The following is a 17,977-nucleotide window of genomic DNA, read 5'->3' on the forward strand; positions in this document are numbered from 1 at the left end:
GGACCCTAACATTGCCAGGTGCTGAGTCTGACCATCCTGAGTGAAGACTGTCTATACTCACATGAGTCCTGCAGCTGCATAGCCCAGACCTCGGAGGACTGGCCAGATGACTTTGCTCTCTCTCCTGGGGCACCTCCTCTTTTCCACACACACATGCTGTGTCCCCAGAGAAAGGATGCAGTTCTGAGGCTACTGAATGAGGGAACAGACCCCTGTGAGGTTCCCAGTGTTCTCACGAGGGCTTCGTGCCCCATCCTGCCACTGTCCAGCCCTTCCTTCCCTCTGGTCAGTGGTGGCTGCGCATTCATTGCAGGTGACAAGGCTGAGGAAGCTTTCATGTTTATTTGGAATTTGAAAATGGTGCTAATTTTTACCTGGTCTTTGCAGCACATGCATTGATGGGATTTAATGCTGCCTGTTACTGGTAGATCAAATTTCTCTCTCAGCAACAACAGAAGCCTCTTCAACATTAATTGCTGTATGCAGAACTGACATATTTGGGGCACACGACGAGCAAGGCTCACCCCAGGTCCAAGTGTACCCGACCCCTCAGCAGGGCTGTTTCTTATGCCTGCACAGGAGGGCCACGTTGGCAGGCCCTGAGCACTCATGACTACTGCCTGAGAACCCCATGTGAATCTACTTCCAAACACTTTTTTCTCTTTGTGATAATATTTCATTCATGGGTGACAAAATCTGTTTTTGATCATGAACTTTAAGCCTATAGCTCCACTGGAAATTTAGAAGATATTATTGTAGAGGGATGGTGACTTAATCACTTTTGATGAAAGGAACCAAATTTTAGATCCAGTCAAAAGAGCAAAGGGCAGTGAGTGATGTATTGAAGCATACCTTACATTTTGCCTTGTTGTTTTGAAAATGAGAACTCAGCTAAAACTGTGATGGTTAAATAAAAGCCGTTATGGTAGCAAAAGGCACTGTCACCTCTGAGAAACAAGACTGCTCCAATGCAGCAGCTTCTGCTCTTTGCAACCTTACATTTTACATTTAGTGACAGGGTTTTTTTTTTTTTTTTTCAATGTCACACATTGTAAATTGAAAGAATTTTTAAGGGGTGGAAAAAACCAGTGACGGGGTACAGACTCCGTCACGCCCATTTGTGACTGTGGCACTAGATAATTAGTGAGACCTTCTCAGCATTCTCTGGTGTTTGTGTTATAACCTGGGCTCTCTATTAGAAATGAGGCAGTAAAATCTCCCTGAAGAACGGCTGAGCTGCGTGCCAGGATACGGGACCATAAGGGCTACGTTTTGTTGGATTTTTATTATAACATGTGCTACATTAACTCACTCACCTTTAAAACTTTTTTTTTTTTTCCTATTTGGAGGTTGCCCAAACATTTTTAAGTTGTTTCCTTATTTTTACTGATTATAGGAAAACCTCAATCGTGTCCCCAAACTCACATTTGAATGATAATAAAAAATCATATTTTACTACCCCAGTATTGGCAGGAGGTTAAAATATCACTTTGAAAAGCACTTATTCACTTATTTTTATTTTTCAAAATCACAAGCCAGCCTGGCTGAACTGAGACATGTGGTTGGTTTTAACTTCAATTTGTTTTATTTGGAAAAAAAAGCATATTAATTTGAGTATTCTAGAATGCAAGTTGGGCAGGTCCATAAAAATAAACACAGGGCAAGTTCTGCAGGATCTCTAGGGTGCAGGGGAAAGTCTTAAAGTTGAGAAGAAATTAAGAATCCTTGGATATCCTAAAGGTGTTGGGTTTAAGAGACAGATCTTGTATGGACTTGTTCAATCATGCTAGCTCAACACAGAGGGAGGGCAGCCCGGGCGTTGTTGAAGAATAGCATCTCTTCGTAATCTCCAGTGGGCAAGAGACAAGGGAACTGCTGTCTGAGCTCTCCTGACCTGGGGTGGCTGCCTTCTGTCTCAACACAGCCATGGAGACACATCTCCAATCCTGTGTGGCCAAGGATGGGCCATGTCTCTGGACCTCTTGGGAATCAGCAAGTAGTCACCGGAACCTGAGAAGAATAGGTTGCATGTGTGTGTTTTCTGTGACAACTCGACCATCCCAGAAATCTTTCCCTGCCTTTCTGTTCTAGCAATGTCAGCTGTGGTCAGACACGAGGTTGAATATGCACAGCAGCCCAGCTGGATGGCCTCTGCTCTGCTCACATCCTGACCTTCCCTCTCAGTGGCCTTCCTTCTCTGACGACAGCACCTCTTCTCCCTGCGAGCAGACGCCCAGCCTCATGGCCACTCAGCACTTGTGCCAGGCAGCTTATTGAACGGCCCTAGTCTGGACTGTGGGCTTTGGGGAAACATGGCACCAAGGAGGACTCACGCTCACACAGTGTGGACCCTCAACACTGGCTTTAGGGGATAAAAGGGAGAGGGCTGTGGGGGGAAATGATACCACTAGTAAAGCTTGCAAATGCTTATAGGTAAATTCAATAAAAAAAATCTCATGAATACACCCTGGCATTACACCATATCTTAATGGTGTGTAAAGAGTGCTTCTGTTTGCTGATATGATAAACCTTTCCTTCCGTGTTTCATTGTCAACTCTTTGAGATATTTCATTTTCAGAAGTATTTTCAGGTTGTCAACATGGTAGTCAAGTGTCCTATGGCTTCATCGGTCATTCCATGAGTGTTAGCAACGATTCTCATGACCCAGGAACTCTGGCCTGCCGAAAGCTAAGGGAACAAAAATTCCCAAAGTGGAACATCAGTGACTGCGACTCCAGCATTCTGTCCCCACTGTTCCCTGAGCACCTAGAATAGCATCTGGCTCATCATGGAGCTCAACATGCTCCATACGTATCTGCAGAAGGCACCAGGACCAGCACAGCACTGAGGCTGAGAAGGAGCACCCAGATGCAGGAAGACCACACGGACTCCCTGGTCCAAGACCCAGAGCTCAGGGCTATGTGATGAACTCCTGCAAGGACAGCTGATTCCCACCAGCCTTCAGGAACTTTCAGAGGTACTGAGTTTCGTGATTAGTTCAAAGACGTGTTTCTCATAGTTCCCATCGTTCATTTCAGTCTTGAAAATGATTGTCCCAGTCCTTAGAGTTTACCTTTATGGCAGCCTTACAAAAGAGAGACACTTTAACAATGCTCTTGAAGAAATTAGAATGATGTATTAATATGCATTCCAAAATCTAAGGACAAACTTAAAACACACGTCTCACTGAAGGAGCCCATTCTGATAGATGAGAAAAATATACACTTATAATAACTTTTTTGGTTCTTCAAAATGCTCATTTGGCAAGTGTGAAGTGAAGACTGTTTACTCCCTGTAATAACATTCTGAATGTATCTGCAGCTGTAGAGATCTAGGCATATTGCAGGGTCCTCTCTACAAACGGTTCCACATATGTGACTGATGTCTGAGGAGACTGCACAGAGAAACAATAAAGGGGCCGGACATACGTTCTATGAGACATGTGGTCAACACAGGACCCACTACTGATGTTCCCCCAAACTGGAAACGTTATTATATGTGCCATAGCCCTACATATAAACATGGTTAGTCTGCATGCATCCACTTAGAGCAAATGGGGCATAAACACTTTGGACATATGATGTATATGACTAAGCACCCACAAATACAGATTCTAGGGTGATTAGTTACTTTTTGATTCCATCTTCTCTGCAATAGACCTGCAACTTCCTATCAATGATGTCATGCAAGCACTGCGGGCCTGTGAGACTGGAGTCTTCTGAAGGGGACATGCATTTGCTTGTCTTTATAACCTGGGAACATTATCCACTCTAACTCACTTTAAAATAAATTCTCAGCCTGAGCATTTGGACTTCAATAGCAGGGTAAATTCCAAGTAAAACTCATGTGTATGCGAGCATAAGACACTGATTCTTAGAGGAGATTTTGCTTTCTTCCAACCCTGAGAGAGATGATGGATGGTAGGCCAAGAGATGGTTGAATGGATGAATGAATGGATGGATAGATAGATAGTAGATGAATGGATAAATGGAAGACAGATGAATAGATGGATGGATAATTGTAGATGGATGAATGAATGTTTGGAGGATAGGTAGATAGGCAAATGGATAGAGAGTGTAGATGAATAGATGAATGGATGGATGGATGGATGGATGGATGGATGGATAGACTGGAGATGGGTGGAGGATGGATGTATGGATGAACAAAAATTAAGTAGGAATAAAGAGTTTATATCTTCTCAAGAGGTGTGAGACTAGTAGCCAAGTTAATGTTTCCTTAATTCTTTCACCACCCACTCCTAAAAAGCAATGAGATTCACTTTGTGCAGCCTAAGCACCCTCTAAAGCAGGACAAATAATCTACATTCTGGGTCAGGATTTTGCATCCCTTTGCCTGCGGTTCCTCTGGCTCCAAGAGGCTCTGACAAATAGTTGTAGCAACGCTCAACCCAACCAAGGCATTGCTCTTAGTCTGTGCTGCCTCTTTCTCCTGCTCACTGCTGAAGAAACAGCTTTAGTCTCCACTGGGTACAAATCCAAGGACAAATCGTGCATCCCCAACCCCATGAAACTCACTCTGCCCTTGGAGTATTGGGCACAAACCCGAGAGTATTTCAGCATAAACACATGTGGGTGCAGGCTGTGGGGCCCACCATGCATGAGGCTTGGGAGGAACCCCACTAGCAGGACTTTCCAGAAAAGGCAGGGGAGAAAGTGGAGGCCTAGCCAAAGCTGTAAGGAGAAAGAGCCACGCGCAGAACACTTTGGACCTTAAACTACGGAGTGGGCTTTAAATGTTTTAAACTTAAAATAACATTGGAGGGAGGATAGTTCATTATTACTATATTCAGACTAAAAGTCTGATTTTAAAAAATCATTTTCACACTGGGGCCTACAAAATGGAAATTAAGGTAGGCTGTGGAGAGCAGGAGGTGGAGTGGAGGGCGCGCTCGAGCCTGTGGAAAGTCCACATAAAACCTGAAATGTTAACACGACTTCTTTCACCTCCGCTGAATTCATAAATGAAACTTTTTTTTTTTTTCCTTTTTTAAGGCTACAAATTCATTAGTATATCCTTGGGAATGACGGATTCAATTCAAAGACTTAATAATTCTGGTAACTCTAATCAGAGCCATTATTTCTAATTTCTTCATATGAACTGGGAACACGGTGACCTCATGGTTTACCGCACTGCGCAGCCTCTGTGGGGCCGCGCGGCTGGCGTGTGTCATAAAGCTGGCTGACGGTTGTAAAACTCATTATTTTTTTTCTCTTAGCTAAAGTGCATGATAGCCAAAAATTTAAGTGGAAAGCTATTAAAGTTTCAGAAATCCCAACCTTACATGTTTTTTTCAAATGTTCTCCTCTGCTTTTGTGGCGCTTGGTGTCACAGTTTCTGACACTGGGCTATGGGAAGGCCACGCCTCGGGCTGCAGACCAAGAGCTGCCCGGGAAAGGCTGGGCGGTCAGCTCTGACCTCCACCTTTGCCCCACTCTTCCCGGACACTGGCAAACACAGCGCAGGGATCAGGAGGAGATTAAAGACAGCTGGTTAAAGGAAACACTAAGCATCACGAGTAATGACAAAGGTGACCGCAAAGTTGGGCTTCTGCTGGGCTCCAGCCCCGTGTCCCTGTTCCTGGAGGACGGTGAGCAGCCAGGAAAGCTCTGGGGCCACCGTGCAGGCCGGCTGTGTGTCAGGCTCTGGCCGGCCTGGCTCTGTGGCCAGGACTGGGGAGCAGGGCTCTAGCGGTCAAGAGGTCAACTAGATGACCGCTGACTTTGACCAGTGCACGTCTTCACCACGACTCCTGGGCGGGTCCGCGACAGACAAAAGGTTAACTGAAAATCAGCAGAGAGAACCAGGGGGAGGTCTCTCCATAGGCAGAAACGGAATCCCCTTTGATTTTTCCAGAAGTCAATTTTAGTCCTGCTTCTCCTACAATTAAGGCAGTGGAGAGCTTTGGAAATTCCCTCCCTCCCTTCCTCTCCCCTCCCTCCCTCCCTTCCTCCCTCCCTCCCTCCCTTCCTTCCTCCCTCCCTTCCTTTCTCCCTCCCTCCCTCCTCCCTCCCTCCTTCCCTTCCTCCCTCCCTCCTTCCCTTCCTCCCTCCTTCCTCCCTTCCTCCCTCCCTCCTCCCTCCCTCCCTCCTTTCCTCCCTCCCTTCCTCCCTCCCTTCCTTTCTCCCTCCCTCCCTCCTCCCTCCCTCCTTCCCTTCCTCCCTCCTTCCCTTCCTCCCTCCTTCCCTTCCTCCCTTCCTTCCTCCCTTCCTCCCTCCCTTCCTCCCTCCCTTCCTCCCTCCCTTCCTTCCTTCCTTCCTCCCTCCTCCCTCCTTCCTTCCCCCCTCCCTCCTCCCTCCTTCCTTCCCTTCCTCCCTCCTTCCTTCCCTTCCTCCCTCCCTCCTCCCGCCTTCCTTCCCTTCCTCCCTCCCTCCTCCCGCCTTCCTTCCCTTCCTCCCTCCCTTCCTCCCTTCCTCCCTCCCTTCCCCCTCCCTCCCTCCCTTCCTTCCTTCCTTCCTCCCTCCCTCCCTCCCTCCTTCCCTTCCTCCCTCCCTCCCTTCCTTCCTTCCTCCCTCCCTCCCTCCATCCCTCCTTCCCTTCCTCCCTCCTCCCTCCCTCCCTCCTTCCTTCCTCCCTCCCTCCCTCCCTCCTTCCCTTCCTCCCTTCCTTCCTTCCTTCCTCCCTCCCTCCTCCCTCCCTCCCTCCCTCCCTCCCTCCCTTCCTTCCTTCCTTCCTCCCTCCCTCCCTCCTCCCTCCCTCCCTCCTTCCTTCCTTCCTCCCTCCCTCCCTCCCTTCCTTCCTTCCTTCCTCCCTCCCTCCTCCCTCCCTCCCTTCCTCCCTCCCTTCCTTCCTCCCTCCCTCCCTCCCTTCCTCCCTCCCTTCCTTCCTTCCTCCCTCCCTCCTCCCTCCCTCCTTCCCTTCCTCCCTCCCTTCCTCCCTCCCTCCTTCCCTTCCTCCCTCCCTCCTCCCTCCCTCCCTTCCTTCCTCCCTCCCTCCCTCCCTCTCTTCCTTTCTCCCCAATTCTTTCCCTCTCTCCTTTTTGATGGATATGCCCTGTGCTGTTCACTTTAGCTTCTGCTTTCACGTAATCTGAAAGCGCACTTGAAAACCACATTCTCGGTGCGTTTTTGCAGTGTGGAACAGCCCTCAGAACAGAGAGGGTTTCTGCTGGGAGGATTCCTTGGGTTTTCCCACCAGGTTGCAGGTATGTGCCTGAATTTCTGAAGCAAATTTGGTACCATAAACAGAAACCAGCATGAGAATCTGTGGGAACAGAGTCTAACCCTCTGACATCAGTGTCTATTTTGGGTTGAAAATGACTATCTGCACTGTGACAAGGACTTCTGATGACCTGGCAGCATCCCTCTCTCCAATTTTCCTTGTTGATCCTGCTCTCTGGTTTGCAGCTGGTCATGTGGCTCCTCGTAACACAGGCCAGATGTCCCAGCATCCCTCACAGGGCCATGTGACTAAATTCTGACTAATGGACTGGAAGAACTTTCGAGAGGGCCTTCAGCAACCGTTATGCATCAAATGGTGCCTTCAGGGGAGCTCAGGTCACTTGTGCCAGAGAGGACCAGTCATCAACTTAGCCTTCAGATTTTCCAAATGGGAGAGGGACCATTTCATCTCACTATTTCATGTTAATTTACAGGTTTTTAACAGTTACTTTTGTCTAAATGTAATACTAACGTATACAGTGGTCAGAGAGCAAAAATAGCACCATTTTTCCCTCAACCCATTCTATAAAATGTAATGAAAGAAAAGATGAAAATCTCTACAAAATGCTTGGCACAGACAAGAATTTCAAGACATCATTAAATAGCTCATTGAACCCTGCCAAAAACATGTCAATTCAATAAAAGGAATCAAAATCATTATTTAACTGACTCAAAAGATAATCAATCTGAAAAGCCCTGTTACACACAATTTAAATATTAAATATCTATTAGCGTTTATTTAGAACATTCCAGAATGTGCCAACTTTGCATTCCTAAGGGTTAGGATCATTTCAAAAGAGATGGAAATGAACAGATTCCGTCTGTGTGAGCCCCGTGCACTGATGCACTGTTAAGACGAATGTGGTGGCCCTTGAAGTTCCCGACCCTCCGCCTTTATCACATCTCAGCCATGCTGTGCCCACCGGAGTGAGGATGGGGACATCATTCCACTCTCGGCCCAGGGGTCCTCGGTGCTGTGACCATATTTAAGAAAACCCCTTCGCTTCAGATGAGCCAGAGGAAAAACAGGAGTCTTTCAGTAGTATTTAAATCATGCCAAAATAAATCACAGGCAAAACAAACGCAACTTTAAGTAGAGGACAAACACACTCTTCAGCCAGAGGGTGCTCTCAGCTTGCCTAGCACGTCCTGCTTCCCCCCTCTCTCAGCTGTTCACTGAACTTGCACCTGTGTCTAGACCGGCAAGGTGGGTCAATGTGGAGGCCAGCGCAGCGGATGTGGAATGAGCACTCCAGGGGAAGAGACAACAGCAGACACACCCCGGAGCAAGTGTTCACAGTTGTGGAACAGGGGTAGGAGCGCTTTAATTTACTCACCAACAGAAAGTGTACTTTTCTTCCTAGGTATCTTGTAAAATGACCCTCAGTCACTCCAGCATCAGAGTGATGAAAGTCTGTGTGTTCTTCCTCTCTATCATCCTGCTGTGGTCCAGCATGCTGTGCAAATGACATGCTAAGCCTCTACGTGGCCCAAGGTACATGACCTGGATCTGCATGCATGCTGAGACCCTGGGTCTGTATATACACCATGACCCTGGGTATGTATGCCACCATGACCCTGGCTCTACATGCACAGTGTGACCCTGGATTTGCATGCACACCATGACCTGGGATCTGTATACACACCATGACCCTGGTTCTATATGCACAATGTGACCCTAGATTTGCATGCATACTGTGACCCTGGGAATGTATGTAAACTATGACAGTGGCTCTGCATGACCTTGGATTGGTATGCACATCATGACCCTAGCTCTGCATGCATACAGTGATCCTGGATCTGTATGCATATCATGATCCTGGATCTGTATGCACACCATGATCCTGGGTCTGCATGCACAATATGTCCCTAAATCTGTATGCACACCATGACCCTAGATCTGTATTCACACAATGACCCTGGCTCTACAGTCACAGGTGACCTGGATCTACATGCAGAGTGTGACCCTGGATCAGTATGCACACAGGTGGGCAGCTTGCCACAGCTTTGAAACAATAAGCTATCAGCATTCCCATGACTTGATGGAGTGAGATTTCTACTATGCTCCACAGTGTGAAGACACACATGGAATTTAGAAGATTGATGTTTAGAGAGAATTCAGTTCCAAGACTGCTGCAAGAAGGAGCTTTGCCTCTTGGTGGACCTGTCTCACTATATGGGAAAATGTCAGTGCTATGCACCCCATCTCCCCCAGTTAAGCCTTCCCATCTTTAGATTCCTGGCCACTTCTCCTGACATTTCTCATGAGTTTCCCGAAGTCTGACTCTTGTGGAGTGGGGATTGGAGCTGAGCAGGACACTGAGAGATGCTGAGAAACCCACTTGCCATGGCTGTTGGGCCCTGCACTGCTGGGCGAGGGACTGTCTTAGGACTCAGTGTCCTTCATACACAGAATGAAGAGCACGCACTGTCAGTGCCAGCTCCCCCCAGCAGTCCCCAGTCCACGGAAGCCCCCTTTGTTGCCCAACACCCCCACCTCCCTTGCAGTCATTCTTTTGGCTTTGATCACACAGATTAGGAGATTTGTCAGAATTACCTGCTTTCATGTCTGGATTCTTTCCTGGGACATTTGGGATTTGTCCCATGTTATTTCAACAGCAGATGATGTTCATTTTCAGTGCTGTGTAGTGTTCCATAGCATTCTACCATGATGGGCATGTGGATTGCTCATATTTCAGCCTGGTGCAGAGGCTGCGGCTGCTGGGAACAGCCTGGCCCTTCTCTTCCAGATGGAGCAGGTGTATGTGAGTACACAGTTTGGGTAGGTGTATACCATGCAGCCATTTGGGGATTATGTATGTCTATATTCAGCATCAGTAGACCACCAAATTATTTTCCATGATCACTGTGCCAACTTCTGATTACCACGAGCAGTTTCCCAGGGACTCCGAGCCACTCCACATGTTCACAAACACTTGTTTATTTGTGTGGTGCCAACTTTAATTTTAATTTGCATTTCCCTGATACCTAATGAGCTCCTGTCATTTCATATGCTAATAGCTACTTGGAAGGCCTCTTGCGCCATGATGGTTAAGTCTCTTATCCATTTCAAATTAGGCCTTGCGCCTTTTTCTAAACCGACACGAAGGTGTTACACGTGAGGACTTCATCGAGTAATGCATTTCTAATGCCTTCCTTCTCCCTGCCTTCTTAACAGCGGCACTGGACGGACAGGGGTGCCTTCTGTTTTGCTTCAGTGATCCAGCTCTAAGTTGAGAGATGAACCTGTTCTCACCTTTTCACTCTGTGAATATGGCCGCGGCTCACCTTATAAACTATATAAGGTATTGTGAGGTAATATGAAGAAGAACCCTAAAAACAAGGAGATCCCCTGAGTCCTGGCCTGGCCTCTGCCTCCTTTGGTTTTCATGCCCTCGATGTCAATCCGGGCACCATAGTTCTCTGATGCCGTCCTCGCCCTCTGGAGACGCCTGCTCCTGCTGCTGGAGTCTGAATGACAGAGGCTTGGATGGGATGCGTTTCCGTCCTAAAATATGGCAGAGCACTTGCAGTGTGCACAGTGTGGCAGGTGCTGTTTCTGAAGTAGCTACTCAAGTCAGACTACCGCACGTCTGTTTCCCATACGCCCGTGGTTTGTATTTTAAGTTATTTATTTACCTACACAAATCAAAGCATAGGCATTATTTGTCTCTTGAGTGAGTTTTATCATAAACTCTTAGAAATGGATGTACGGCAAGGGCAATTTAATGTTTGTTTGGGTTTTTCAGACTCTCAGCAGGTTCAAGAATCTGGAGGGTTTTTTTTTAGACCTTCTCCGAGGTGAAAGAAAGCAACTTTTATAGCTCTGCAAAATAGGATTCCCTGCCTCCAAGGAACAGTCTGAAAACCCCTGCAGCTTCCATAAAACACTTTATTTAGCTGCTCTTTTCATTTTGAATACATTCATTCTTTAGAGGCATAATTTGCTTCTGGAAAGTGCATGTTTGCTTTATATTGTGTTTCATACATTGTGTTTTATACCATTTTACAAGAACTTTCTATATGAACCTTTAATTTCATGCATTCTCATACAAATTAGTCGGTACTTCTGCAGATGGGATATTTTCCTGATTTTTATTGTGAAAAAGTATGTGAAGAAAAATCACCCCTTGGGTGAAAAACACATGCATACTAGAGTAAGATCTAAAGTGAGGACCATGTGCAACTTCTCTTTTACTCATTGTAGACCTGAAAGTACATAGATGATGGTTATGTCTAAAACACTCGAATATGTCACCCAGGCGTCACAGGTGCTCTTCCCCGAGGCTTTCTGCAGCTTGGAGACAGTCCTCCCTGCACTGCTAGCGGGACCGCAGTCGGTGGCCTCTGGCAGGCAGGAGGGCTGTGCTTACCTCTGCTCGCATCATCCCCAGATTCTTTATCCTGTCGCATGTCTAACCTATTTTTACAAACACACCCAGAAACATAGGTCACATAAAGTGCCATTATTGCAGGGAGGAAGAGACCCCTTCCCGGTTGGCCTTTCAGCATACGCAGCAGCATTAGAAGCCCTGGACACAGGCTGGATTCCCTGCCAGGCTGAGAGCTACTGAACTGCATGCTGGAGTCAGAACCTACTGTCCTCCAAAGCGCACCGTGCTCCACCCTGAGTGTTTCTCTCCACACACTGGAAATTATAATGGAGTACCTTTAGAGAGTGAGGTGACCCAGGAATGGCAAAGGGCAAATTCTCCCCAGGAGAGGGAGGAGCTGACCACCCACTCCAAGATGAACTCACCCACATGTCTCCAGTCCAAAGCCACAGACATGTTCTCTCTGTATCTATCCATTGTATCTATCCGCCAAGGCCCTGGCCCCACACGAGGTTCACACACAGAGCTGATGGCCTCGTCCCCACCCGAGGCCCCAGGAAAGCACCCCTTGTCCTGGGAGGTGAGGGTGCAGACCCAGTGTGGTGTGGGCCGCGGAGCTGGCTTCAGTGTCCCTGCCGTCTGCACAGGAGGGAAGATGGTGTCCCCTCCAGCAAGGCAGCCTGGCCTGGGGAATGGAGTGTCAGTGTCTCCGCCCACAGCCAGATTATTTGGGGGGGTGGGGACAGCAAGGACAGCACACCCAGCAACTTCCTTTGGTGTCCAAAAGGTGAGACACAAACATAGGGGAGTTAGTTTCTTGTCACATCTCAGTCTGACCTCTGGTGCCTCTCTGTGTTCCAGCCCAGAGTGAGAAGACCTGTGCTCATGGACTGTGGGGCAGGAGTCCTCTGTCTGGAGCCCTCTGCTAGCTCAGCAAGGAGGCTCCTGGGTCAGGTGAACAGGAAAGCTCTGGAGTGTGGGGGGTGCATTATTTTGGAGCCACCCTCTGGGATCCGCCTCCTGACCCTGGCAGAGAGAGGCTGGGTTGGAGCCTCCCGACACACAGCAAGATCAGCCCTGGAGAGGAGAGGCTGGGAGTTAGCTCCTGCACCTACCAGCACCTTCTCGAAGGTTCTTTTTCAGGAGTCTTGAGCAAGTGACTAGCCACCTGAAAGAGGCTGCCTTTGGGGCAGCTTATTCTGAGACAGACACTCTCCCAGGGTGCAGAGCTGCCTGAGCACTGGACAGAAGTACTTCCCATTGTCTATCAGGGACTATCTGGCTTCCGCAAATAAAACTCTCTGAAACTCACTAACACATCATGATAAACAAATCAAGGAAGTCATTAAAAAAAAAAAAAAAAAAAAAAGCCAGCGCCAGGGTGCATGAGCTCCTCGTGGCCCGTAGGGGGCGCGCGTGTTCCACCGAGCCCCACGAGCCGCGGCCTCCAGGGTCAGACCCCACATTGAATAGGCCTTTATCGCCACAACAGAGCGGGCTTTTCTAAGGATCCAGCCCTATAAGAAAGGGGATCAAATCAGCATGCGTTTTGACAGTGTAAGCTGCAATCTTAAACTCAAAGCTGTGAGTGAGCGCTCAGAAAAGGAGCGGGCTTGTATTCATCCCGTGAACCGCCTGCAAGAATTCCCCTCTGCCAAATATGCGGGATCAGCGCGGTGGATGACAAGGGGACTCCCTTACCCAGCGCAGACCCGCTGCTTTGGGAAAGGAGGCACTGCAGAAAGCACAGCAGAGGGGCGCCTGTGGCCAGGAGAGGTGACAGGAGGCCAGGGACACGGATAAGTGACCCGGTCTTAATTAAGGCTAAGAGAGGACTGAGTTTTCTGAGTCCCTTTTTGAAATGATTAAGCTACCTTCTCTACAGTAAGAACCTTCCGGAGGAAGGTCCACAGTCAGCCTCCATCCTTGCAGGACAACTCGGAGTCTGGAGGACCTCTCAGAGGCCACTTCCCCCTCTGTTAAAGGAAGCAGCGTGGACAGGATAACCACAGGGCAGTCAGGGCCCCGGGAGGTGACCTTGCAGCAGAGTCTGCAGGCAGAGTTCAGGACCACAGACACGAGGCTGGGAAGCCCGTGACGTCAGAATGAGGGGTACTGGGCCCACAGAACTCTCCTGCTGGAACCTGCCTTGGAATGTGGGTGCTCAGGACGTGTGATGGGCACGGGCTCCGATAAGTGCCTGAGTCCTCAGAGCACTTAGGAAATGAAGACAGCTTTATCCTCTCTTCAGTCTTAAACAACCAGTCAGGAGGGATTATAGTCCAAGAGGACTGAGCAGAAGTGGTAAATTTGTTTGTGGTGACAGATAGGAGAACTTAAGCAAAGACCCTTAATATATGCTTCGATCAGATCCTCAAATTAGCTCCATTGTTATAAAATAAGCTTAAGGACATCCCGGTGGAATAACTGGGGGACGGGTGCCAGCAACTGAGAGGGTGGGTACAAATCAGTGTGATGAATATTCAGGTGGAAGGCGGGAGGTGACCAGGACATCCCTGCAGCACTGGAGAGACTGCTCTGCAGGCGCTTGGCTGTGGGGACAGTGTGAACACCCAGAAGATTCTCCCAGATAATACTGACCACAAGACCCCCGAGGTCTACAGCTCATATTGCAACTTGGATTATAAATAGGTAAAAATACCTGGTCTGCTTTTTTCTGCTAGCTCTTCCTGTATGCTTTCAGACATACACTAAAATTGTAAAGCCAAGAGAGAGGAGACACCTTGAGGCCATCAGTTCCCCTTTCTTGCCTCACTTTACTATACTAGTGTTGGGAAATGGGCACCCACAGAGCCAGGTTGAATGGAGGGAAGTGGGTCCTGAAACCCAGGAAACTTCTGGGGCACACACCAGTGGTGTGAGCTGGAGTGACCAGCTCACAGCTATCGGCTTCATGAGCACTGATCAACAGAAATGGGATTATCTGCCCAGTGACCCAGCTGCATCCTAGAAAAGTGGCCTTTTAACTGGTTTCAGTCAACAAATTGACACTCAGAGCGAAATGCTGGCACCTGGAAAGTTTCCTTATACCTCTCATAATCTACAGAGCCATCGATTCCCCGGGGACTCTCTACATCATACTGACATTCTTTTCTCAACCTAATGGCTTGTTTTATTATCTGAGAAATGTCTCAGCTGAACACAGTTGTAACCCCTCAGTGACCACTGCGCCCATCACTGTGCTCCTTCCCCTCTGCCTAGCAGGTCGCCCAAGAGTTTGTTCTATCCCAGGGAAAAAGGTGGAGCAGAGTCTGGCAACCCCTGGTCCAGGGTCATGAGGGGGACACAAGCTACCCCCTAGGGAGGACATGATTTCTCCTCCTGCTCTAGAAGTTTAGAGATTCCACCTCTTTTCAACCCGGGGACTAGATGTCTATCTGCTGCTTTGAATGGCTTCTATGACGTTGTTCAGAAAGGCTGCAGTGGGCTCCGTGGGGATGAATGTCCATGCACTTCAAACATGGACAGGTGTCCAGACTTATTTTTTTTCTGAAAACCTTTTTTTTTTCTTTTTGCCATAGGAGCCCTGAAGATTCAAATATTTTATTAATATCTCAAAATGATATGTGTGGATCCTGTAAGGTGAAACAATTGAGCTTTTTGTTGTCTAAATTCTCTTTCTGGCTTGAATCCTCATTTTAAACGTCTGTTCAATATTTTATCCAGTCTATAAAAAAGAATGTTAATTAAGTTAACAGCACTTGGGTAAAGCACTAATACAAACATAATTTGCACTAACTTCTAAGTATCAGTCAACAGTTTTTAATGTGAGTCCACATGCTACAGTACCATGGCCTGGGCTGCACAACATCACATACTTATGGAGTATCACCCGTCAGGACGTAATACACTGGACAAATGACTTGAGAACTTTAAATTCCATATGCATCCTTCAAATGCTGGTGTTACTACTATCCTTGAAGAGCAGTTGATCAAACTTCACACATATTTTGCAATTACTTTGCAAACGTTTTGCAGATATTTGTGAAACTTCCTTGCAAATAAGGAGGGGATAAAGCAGAAGGTAAAACAGGAGCCTGTAAGGGAAACATAGTGGGGAAGGGAGACTGAGGACAAGATGTGGCATCAGGCTGTGGGGGCTCAGAGGGCACCATACCTGTGCGTTCCCAGTACTGTCCTTCTGAAAGGTGTCAGCCCAAATATCATGGGACATTGAGTTCACTGCCGTTGTTTTTAGTAAAAAGAGGCAGGCATTTTGAAAACAGACAAGTGAAAAATATGAAATTCACTGGCAAGCGTGTGTGCTGCAGGGAGGAGCAGAAATGAGGGGCGGCCCTGGCGGCTGGCAGGCTCCAGGGTGAAGCTGAAGAGCACCTGGAGGTGTGCATCCCACACGGTGTGGCCAGACACAGTGGAGAGCACCACCTGGGAGACTGTCATGGGGAAGGGGCGGGGCAGAGGCACACTCCCCCCAGAGGCATTGGCCCTTGGCAGTGGGCCCCTATGCGTCATCAGCAACCCTGCACCAGGGAGGGTGTGCCTGTCGGCATTACCTGGTTTTGTTTCTTTTGATGGCACCCGGGTCATTTTGTTGCGAAGCTGGAGCAGCTATCCTAGGTCCCATATGAGTTCCTGGGGCTCTGCTGGCCAGGTGGCTTCCGACGGTGGACATGCATGCTCTCACCTTGCTGGAGACCAAGAGTCCAACCTCAGGGTGTCAGCAGGTCAGGATCCCTCAGAAGACCTGAGGGAACCTGCTCCCTGATTTTCCTGGAGTCTGGGGCTCTTGTAGTCCTCCATATCCCTCCACTAATGAACTGGAGGCTCACGCTAACCTCTGCCTGTCTTCACGTGGCTTCTCCTGAGGCTCTGTGTCTACCTGCTCTTGCAAGGACACAGTCATATTGGTGTCCGTCCTAAGGACCTCATCTCAACTTCATTTGGAAATCTTATTTCCAAGTGAGGGTACATACACATGTCTCTGGGATTAGGAAATCTGCATAGATTTGGGGGGTACAATTAAAACCACATTCTTCCTGACTTTGGAGATGAACATGGTGGCTGCCCTGTGCTCACTGAGCATCTTCCTCAGGGAGTGGGGTAAAGCCTTTTCAATGACAGAGCCCACGCACTGTCCCCCATCCTTCTACTCACACACAACCTGACTGGTACTTCAGCTCACGGCTGCACTGGGACAGCCCCAGAAGTGACCCCCAGATCAAAAGAAGTTTTAAATGGAAGAAAGAAGTTTGCTCCTTTTCTAAGTATGGAGACCCAAATTGTCAATTTTGTGATTTACTGTAACTTCTGGCATAAAGAAAAATCAACTAAATTCTAAGACATTTAAAAGGTATGTTGTTCAGTTAAATTCTCTGTTCTTAATAGAGCACCGTATTAACCTGATAAGAGGAAATCATTATTTCTGCCAAAATGAAATAAAGACAAGAACATTCTGATATTTAGTAACAGCTCCTGAAGATGTGTACCTCTAAGAATATCTGCTGATAAAATAACCAGAGATAAAAACACACATGCATTTGCAAAGATAAAGCATCATTACTTAGGTTGAAACATTGTAATCAACATACATATCCAACACTAAAGGTTGGGTAAGTCACCTGAGTATTTCTATTCATCAGCTAAATTATACTCTCCTGGTGAGCCTTTGTACAGAGGAAAAGCCTCAGAGTAGAGTAAGGCCAAGCCTCACAGTAAAATCTGGTTAAACAGATTTTCAAAAATTGAGACCAGCAATCAGCTATGCCTCTGAAAACCATTATCAGCTTCCCTCTTGATGGTTTAATCACCGATGATCTTCATTTTCTTCTGCATACTTTTTTGCATTCCCCAGGTGCTCCATAGGGAAAATGCATCGTGTGAAATTGAGAGCAGAAGGAGCTGCAATGACACGGTGAGTTGGGAGACCTGCCCAGCGACAGCTGGGGGTCGGTCAGCCGGAGGGCTGAGGACTTGGTAGCCGAGGCGCGGGGAGCAGACAGGCGCCCCACTCAAACAGGGTGCCCCTCTCCCGTGCTGCCTGGCTGTCTTACGTTTAGTGAGAAATGGAGGTGCTCTTCCTGATGGAGGATCCAAAAGAAAAACTCTGGCAAGGCAAAAACAAATGTTTTCACCATAACATTGAGTTACAGAGAAGACTAAGGCAGCAAGAAAATCCTCCGTGTCACGGCTGTAATAAAAAAGAATAATTAACAATCAGAGAGGAAACTTCCATCAGTGTGGCGATGCAGGAAGGAACTGAGAGCCTTGCTTAACCGACTGTTAAATCAACCCAAATTGTTTTTAATTATAGAACTCATCTTGTGACAACTTTCTAACTTTTTATTTGCGATGTGCCATAAGGAGGAGACGAAGACGCTTTCTTTCCATCTGTTTTCCGGCTATCACCCAACACACTCATGGAAATTGCCTTAAAGGCTCCAGCGGAATATTCTTCCCTTTGAGTTGCGCTGTGAAGTCATCTGT

This window comes from Marmota flaviventris, chromosome 5 (assembly GCF_047511675.1).
Source record: "Marmota flaviventris isolate mMarFla1 chromosome 5, mMarFla1.hap1, whole genome shotgun sequence".
Lineage (NCBI taxonomy): Eukaryota > Metazoa > Chordata > Mammalia > Rodentia > Sciuridae > Marmota > Marmota flaviventris.